Source organism: Micropterus dolomieu, linkage group LG01 (genome assembly GCF_021292245.1).
Source record: "Micropterus dolomieu isolate WLL.071019.BEF.003 ecotype Adirondacks linkage group LG01, ASM2129224v1, whole genome shotgun sequence".
Lineage (NCBI taxonomy): Eukaryota > Metazoa > Chordata > Actinopteri > Centrarchiformes > Centrarchidae > Micropterus > Micropterus dolomieu.
The window spans coordinates 2,275,779-2,283,299 of record NC_060150.1 but is presented as its reverse complement, the minus strand read 5'-3'; the positions used below and the strand labels follow the sequence as shown (position 1 = coordinate 2,283,299).

General features: G+C 39.4%; 1 long non-coding RNA gene across 2 annotated transcripts; it reads left to right on the top strand.

Annotated features, from left to right (window-relative positions):
• The first annotated feature begins 798 nt into the window (after positions 1–798).
• Positions 799–4,291, top strand: LOC123972523. Of its 2 annotated transcripts, none has more exons than XR_006825430.1 (4): positions 799–933; positions 3,008–3,059; positions 3,504–3,633; positions 4,170–4,291. It is a non-coding gene; the product is annotated as an uncharacterized LOC123972523 (long non-coding RNA). The 2 variants fall into 2 exon arrangements; XR_006825429.1 differs by lacking the exon at positions 4,170–4,291 and adding an exon at positions 3,776–3,839.
• Positions 4,292–7,521: the final 3,230 nt, after the last annotated feature.

Here is a 7,521-nt window from a genome sequence, read left to right as displayed (position 1 = left end):
TTAGCCATTTAGGATTTGGGGATTTGGGGATTTAGGATTGAGTTGTGTATGCAAATGAGGAGGCGTGACCCAAAAGCTGCAGGGAGGGTTTGATCCATCTGACGAGAAAGCAGCAGACAGTACAACAGGTAAGATATGACAACATTAGCAAGCTATATTAGGCTAACTGTTGCTGACATGTATGAGTTACGTTACTGTCGCTACGTGCAGGTTTTAAATGCGCAACTGGTCAATGCTACATGATCATTATAAAGCCGTTTGACTTAAAGCTCTTAATTTAACACAACTAAGCCACAGACGCATCTCTCCACTAAATAAGCTGAATATTACATACTTTCTGCAACATTTTCGATAATATATTGCGCAAAGTCATATTTTGCAATAACGAGATTGAATCAATATATTGTACACATGTTAGTGGACTAAACTCCACAGGTCTTTAGACAGTGGAAACACACACAACAGTGGGCTGAAGGAACCTTTTACTGAAGGTTCTCCTCATAACATCACATAAACAATATCATTTTCTGAATGAAGAGGGCAGCAATAGATTCCTGCACATTTCAGTGTGGATGGAGATCAGCAGGCAGATAAATAAGCAAAAGGAGCAACAAGAAAAAGAGAAATAAATGTTTAAAAGTATAATCAAATCAGAAATGAAAAAGAAATGCCTATTTTCAGGTTTTCAAAATCACAGGATTTTGTAGGAGAACTTAATGCAATAATGTACTGTAGAAAGAGTTCTGATGCTCGTGCACCTAAAACCTGTTTGTTAACTTCAACCAAACAAGAAAGTAACCTGATCCTGTTCCAGCCCCTCCTGCCTGCCGCCATTACAGGTGCAGCTCTGAGTGATTCCAGGAAACAGCTCACCTGTGTTGAAGCTTTTTTCTCTGCTGCCGTCATCAACACTTTGGACGCTTTGAGGAAACTGTAAGTTGCTTTGTTTGATAATTTAACAACAAGTTTGTCTTTAGTCTCCTTAAGGTTTGTTTCTTGCTGTCTAATGTTTGTAGTATTTGTTCACTTCTTATTTCATTAGAAAGTTTGGAGAACTCATGTGTTTGAAGAGAAATTTACATGTTGTTGGATTATTGATTTACTGGAATCAAACAATCTGATGTTTATGTCCTTTCTCCAGCCGTCACAAAACAAACCACTTTAGGATTTTAAAAAGCAGACTGGATCAAGTTTAACAGATTAAGTGAGGGGAAAGTGAAAGTAGTGACTATTCAGGGTAGGAGCCACAGAGTTTGTTGCCTATCCATGCTCTTCACCTGTTCACCTCACTTGTCTTGAGGGATCAGGGAGTTTGGGTGATCTCGGGAGTGAAATTCTCTGTTGACCTCATTGTTTATCTACAGCGGAGCATTTGTGTTGTCTGGTGCCGTTGTGTTTTCTCTGCATGGATGTATGGAAACGGCTGCTAAGTGGACCCCTTGTGCTGTGAAAGTAAATGGGTTAAACGGTGTGACGGAAATGTGCTGAACTATCACTGTGTGCACGTCATCAGTTTTTCTCCTGTGTTTAGCCTACTGCGGCTGTTTTTCCTTTATCGACATTCAGCCGCAATATACAGGGCTCGGGTTACCTGGGAGCCAGTAGGAGGGTCTAAAATCAGCATCTGTGGCGCTCACTACCTCATTTACTATTCTGAATCACAAATAATGTAGTTTTTATTGAAATTGGTTTAATTGACATTAACAAGATAACAGGCTAAAACATGTTTTCCAAACGAACTGTGCTGCCACCACGTGACGTCATTATGACCCCACATGACGTCATGATGACAGGATGGCTGCATTTCTCCACCAGGCAGCCTCTACAGGTGCAGTACAGTGTTGGTCTAACTGTAATGCAGGTTGGAAGAAGCCACTAATCGCCAACATTATCTTGTGTTGATTAGAAAGCTGTACTTTTAGACTAGGTGAGTTACTATGCTGCCATTTCCAGCGGGATCTACAAGCCAATCTCAGCTGCTATGGAGGATGCTAGCCCTGCTGCTGGACCTGATGTAGCTGCCTGTGTTACCACCACAACACACTCGGACACACATTCACCTGCTAGTGTTACAGCCAGCACAAGCTTTGTTGCTGCAGAGGATGTTACCAGACCTGCTGAATGTCGGACCAGAGAGAGAGAGAAAAAGTGTTGGACCATGTAATGAACAATTAAGTCTTTGTCTCTGTCTCTCACTAGGTTTATTATTTATTTATCTCCAACAGTAACAATAGTTATATTAGAGACCCCCATAAAGCTCAGTTTGTAACTCAAACCCTGTAAATCAGTAGAATTGTTGATCCTGAAAAGAAGTGGCGATAAAAGGAAAAGTTAGTTCCATGGTGGAAGTCGAAATGAGGCATTTAATGGTTTTTATCACTATGTCTTCAAAATATGATGAATTCTAAGAGAAAGCAGGCAGTGAGGAATATAAGAAAGAGGCCTAAAAGAGAGTTTTGGAGGACATATTGTGATTCATTAGGTAGAAATACGCCGTTAGAGAGAATGTGGGGAATGATCCACAGAATGTGTGGCGATGGGAAACACTCTGGATATCTGATAATGAACGGTGATCGAAATGTGGTTATAAATAATAGGAACAAAGCAGAATTATTGGCTCAGACTTTTGGCTCAGACCTGGCGTTTCGATGCCAGGGACTTTACCCAGGAAGTGGAAACCTTTCGAGTAACTCCCAGCATTTCCACCGCAGGGACCAGGGTCTAAATCAAGTCCTAGGAACTTTATTTTACCCCCAAATGAGTTCAGGTGATGAGGGTACAGGGCTATTTTCAGACTTTTAGAAAGCACATGCAGTGTTAGGAGAATTTAATGCAGTAATACAGTAACCGTTCTGCTCCACATGCACCTAAAACCTGTTTGTTAACTGCAATTAAACAACACAAGAACCTGATCCCCTTCCCTCCCTTCTGGCCTGCTGCCAGTTCAGGTGCAGCTTCAACTCATTCCAGAAAAACAGCTCACCTGCGTCAATCATTTTCTCTGCAGGTGTTGAGTGAGAGTCTTCTTCATCAACAGTTTGGACGCTTTGAAGAAACATGTCAATTGCTAATTTAAGAACAAGTTTGTCTTTAGTCCCTCTATGGTTGGTTTCTTGCTGTCTAATTTATGGCCACAGGTTCTCAACACAAATCTGTGTAGATGACTTGGACAGAGGAGAGTCAGTGTCTCAGGACCAGGTTCTGAGTCTTAATGTCAAAAATATATTCATGAAAAAAGTTCATGTTAATGGTTCTTTGATAACTGACAACTTGATTTACTTTTTGGGGGATAATCATGATCTAAGATCCCATAATGCTTTGCGGGATGTAAACAGGAAGTACAGCAATAATGTTGTCATGGATTCAGTGAGTTAGAGTTAAAATATAATGATTCTCAGGCAGGTTCTGCAGTTAGAAGTTTTCTATGATTTCTAAGCTTGGACAGAGATAATGATGTCCTCGGGAAGTGTCAGTCACACTGAATCTAATAATTGTGTGTTCAGGTTGGACTCCTTGAGTTATGACTTGTGGAAGGACTGAGCCTGAACCTGGACCTGCTGTGTGTCCATCAAGAGAGGCCGGTCAAAGAATGCTTTAATTGAGTCTAAACGGACGACGTGGATCTGACAGACAGTGAGTATCAGTCAGTATTAAACAGTGTTGGCCAATCAGAGCAAAGTGTTCATGTCTCCGTCCTCATGTTGCTCCCTGCTGATGTTTGTCCTCATTAAATCCAGTCTGACCAGTTGTCCTTCTAATGTCCATGTTCTCCTAGAATGATGATGAAGGTCAGAGCCAGATTAGGATTAAAGGACAGCTGAGGATAAAATGAGGCTTCAGCAATCTGAGTTCCACAAATCAAGTTCAAGTCTTTTTAGTCTGAAACTTCCTCTTTGGATGTTGTCCAAAAATACTTCATTACCAAAGTCTGTAAGCAACCGTCAGATATTTGTGGTGAGTCTAGTGCAAACGTTACAGGCCAACAGAGCTGCTGCTGATGGAGCCAAAACTTAAGTTTGTTATCTGTCAATAACAGTAAAATCTGCAGAAATCAGTACATTTAGTCCTGGTCTGGTTTGGTCCAAAATCTTAAGGGTAAATAAGCTGATGATACTCAGACTGAAATCATTCCGCTTTTTATTGAACTTTGATCCTTTTCTTGTTGATAGCTGCTAGTTTCTCCAGCAGCTTCTGAGTCTGAAGACTGAAAACTATATAACAGACCAGTCTGCTGAACCTGAACCTGGATTCAGCTGTGTGTCCAAGAGAGACCGGTCAAAGGAACGCCTCGTTCATTTTAAAGGATAACAACCCTCTGCTGCAAAGAGGTCAGCTGTTAATTACAGTATCACTGATTCATGATTTAACTGTAATTTATCCTGAGTTTTTTATTTTATTGGGGCTAACAGATGGTAGCTGCTAACGAAGGCTAACCCTGATTCCACTCAAGTATTTAGTCATGTGATACATCTCAACACATTTCAACACCCTTTTTGTCAACACACTGTATCCTAAAATTACTTCACTGTGCTTTAAGGAGATTTGCTTTGAGTATCGTGTTTAAAATAACATTATTTTCTTCATATTAATTAAAGCAGTCATCATTCTCGAGGTGTAAGACAATGCTGAAAAAAAGAAGGCTTCAACTAGAGTCAAGTTTAATTTGCAGAAACAGGAATTTAGGCCTAAAAGCAAAATATTTAAAACTTTAGAAAGGTAAACTTTGATGCCTTTGTGTGTCTGTTTGCTTACATGTAGTGCAGAGATATTTGTTCTATCTTTTATTTGAATTTATCGTTAGCTTTAGTTTGATCCAATCAGCAGACCTGCACTTTTCTTGGTTTGTTCCAGATAAATGTTGCAGAAAAACTGAACGCTGCTTCTCCATGTTTTTGACTCTGGGAACATAAAGCAGACCTGATCCCAGACAACATGAGAGGTTTAGATTGTTCATAACGTAGCAGAAGATCAGAAATGCATTTGTTTTTTTAAGTCACTTCTTCGAGCAGAAAGAGTTATATGATCCACTTTACTGACATTTAATTGTTCTTTCTTTGCTTCAAAAACAATCACTTCAGTTTTATTTTTGTTTAATTAAAGAAGATTTTAGCACAATTTAAATCTGATCTGAAGAGATTTCCTTTCAACGCATCTTTAATAATTTTCTATCTCGATCTGTTTGTGTAACTTGCAGAAGTGGAAAGTAAGTAAAGTAGCAGTTCCAGCCTACTAAGTAATTTCCTGGAGTATTTCTGCTCCTTTCTACTGCAGTACATCTCAGAGGGAGAGACTTGACTAATCTACATTTTGTTTCTTTTTAGATTAAGATTTTGACAAAACAATCTGCTATTAATAAACTCATTTTTATATTTCCATGACCTTTATGTGCTGCTTATGTCACCGAGCATCATGTGTTATCAGTTTGTAAATGTTTGTATCTAACATTTTAATCTGCACATGGATATAAAGTAACATAAAATGAACATATTCAAGTAAAGTACAAGTACTTCACTTTTTATTGGCTGGTTCAGTGAGCAGAGAAAGAAAAACAAAAGTTAATGACTCCAGTGAAAAAAGTAATTAGGTACTTTGCAGATTCAGATTTTACACAAAAAATATTTGGTCAACAAGTAAAATATGAAGGAATATTATAGATGAACCTATCCAATAGTCTATAAAGTAATTTAAATTAGAAACATTTACTGTTACATGTCATTATCTTAATACTTGTTTAACTAAAGTAAAACTCGCAGGACCTTTTCTTGGAACAGAGTATTTGCTCAGTGTAGTATTAACAGTTGTGAGTACTTGATGTACTGGTTCACTGATTGGATGTTTTTGACCACTTCTGGTCCACAGACCTGCTGCACATCACTGTTCATGTGTTTATAAAGAGACTGCATGTCTCTACAGTAAGAAACTTTTTTTAGTGTGGTGACGGCATGTGCCTATCCTGCCTCTGATTGGTTTACACTTGGTTTTCCCATTGTTTTGATAGGTTTAGGCAGGAGGAGTGAGATTGTTGGGGAATCAGGGTATCAAACCAATCAGAGGCAGAGTAGGGCGGGTACATGTCTTCACCAACAAATCAAGTACCGCTTACCTGATGTCATCATGATGCGTTCAACATGCTTTAAACCAGTTTTTAACAAGGAAATTACCAGGTTTCAGAAGCTCGTTGGCTTTTTAATAATTTCTCTGAAGTTTCCTGGAGAACAAAGTTTTATTTGGTTCTAATTAAAGGGGGAACAGTTATTCTTTGTGTTTAAAGGCAGGTGTTGATTTCAAGAAACGTCTCTATTTAAAGTCAATAAATGTGAATGTATTATTGGAAACTGTATTATTGTGATATGTTGAATCATTTGTAGATACATTTCTCTATGAATCCTCTTCACTAAGCTGCTGTGATCTGACTGTAACACTTAAAGCAGCTTTGTGATTCACTGGAATTCATTCAGATGAAAACTGTCTTTGTTTTACTGACAAAACAGATTGTTATTCACGTCGGCGGTAATGACTCCCGGTTACGCCAATCGGAGGTCACTAAGATTAATGTTGAGTCGGTGTGTACATATGCAAAAACAATGTCGGGCTCCGTAGTTTTCTCTGGACCCCTGCCAAATCTGACCAGTGATGACATGTATAGCCGCATGTCGTCATTCCGCCGCTGGTTGTCGAGGTGGTGTCCAGCAAACGATGTGGGCTTTGTAGATCGTTGGCAGACTTTCTGAGGAAGACCTGGTCTGATCCGGAGAGACGGCATCCATCCCACTTGGGAAGGAGCAGCTCTCATTTCTAGAAATCTGGCCAAGTTTTATTAGTGGACCAAATCCATGACAACCCAGAGTTGAGACCAGGAGGCAGAGTCGCAGTCTAACACACTTCTCTGCCCTTCTTTTTCAGCAGTTACCCACCCAAAACCCTACGCAGAGTCGCAGTCTAACACACTTCTCTGCTCCTCCATTTCAGGAGTTACTTAGTGAAAATCCTATAGTGACGGTGTCTGCCCCCCGACCATCGAAATTATTTAAACAGGTAAACAGAAGAGGAGCTGAGCATAAAAACCTCATAAAAATTAAAACCACAAGAGCAATAGTGCAAACGAATAGGAAAATTAAATGTGGACTCTAATATCAGAATGAACTAATATCAGATTATGATATTGATTTATTTTGTCTTACTGAAACCTGGCTGGGTGATGGAGAATATGTTAGCCTAAATGAATCCACCCCTCCCAGTCATATTAATACTCACATTCCTCGAGGCACAGGCCGAGGAGGTGGAGTTGCAGCTATCTTCGACTCTAGCCTACTAATCAGCTCTAAACCTAAACTAAACTATAACTCATTTGAAAGCCTTGTTCTTAGTCTTTCGCACCCAAGTTGGAAATCACTGCAACCGATTCTTTTTGTTATAGTGTACTGAGCACCTGGTCCATACTCTGAATTCTTATCTGAATTTGCAGAGTTTTTGTCAACTTTAGTCCTTAAAACGGACAAAGTTATTATTGTAGGGGATTTT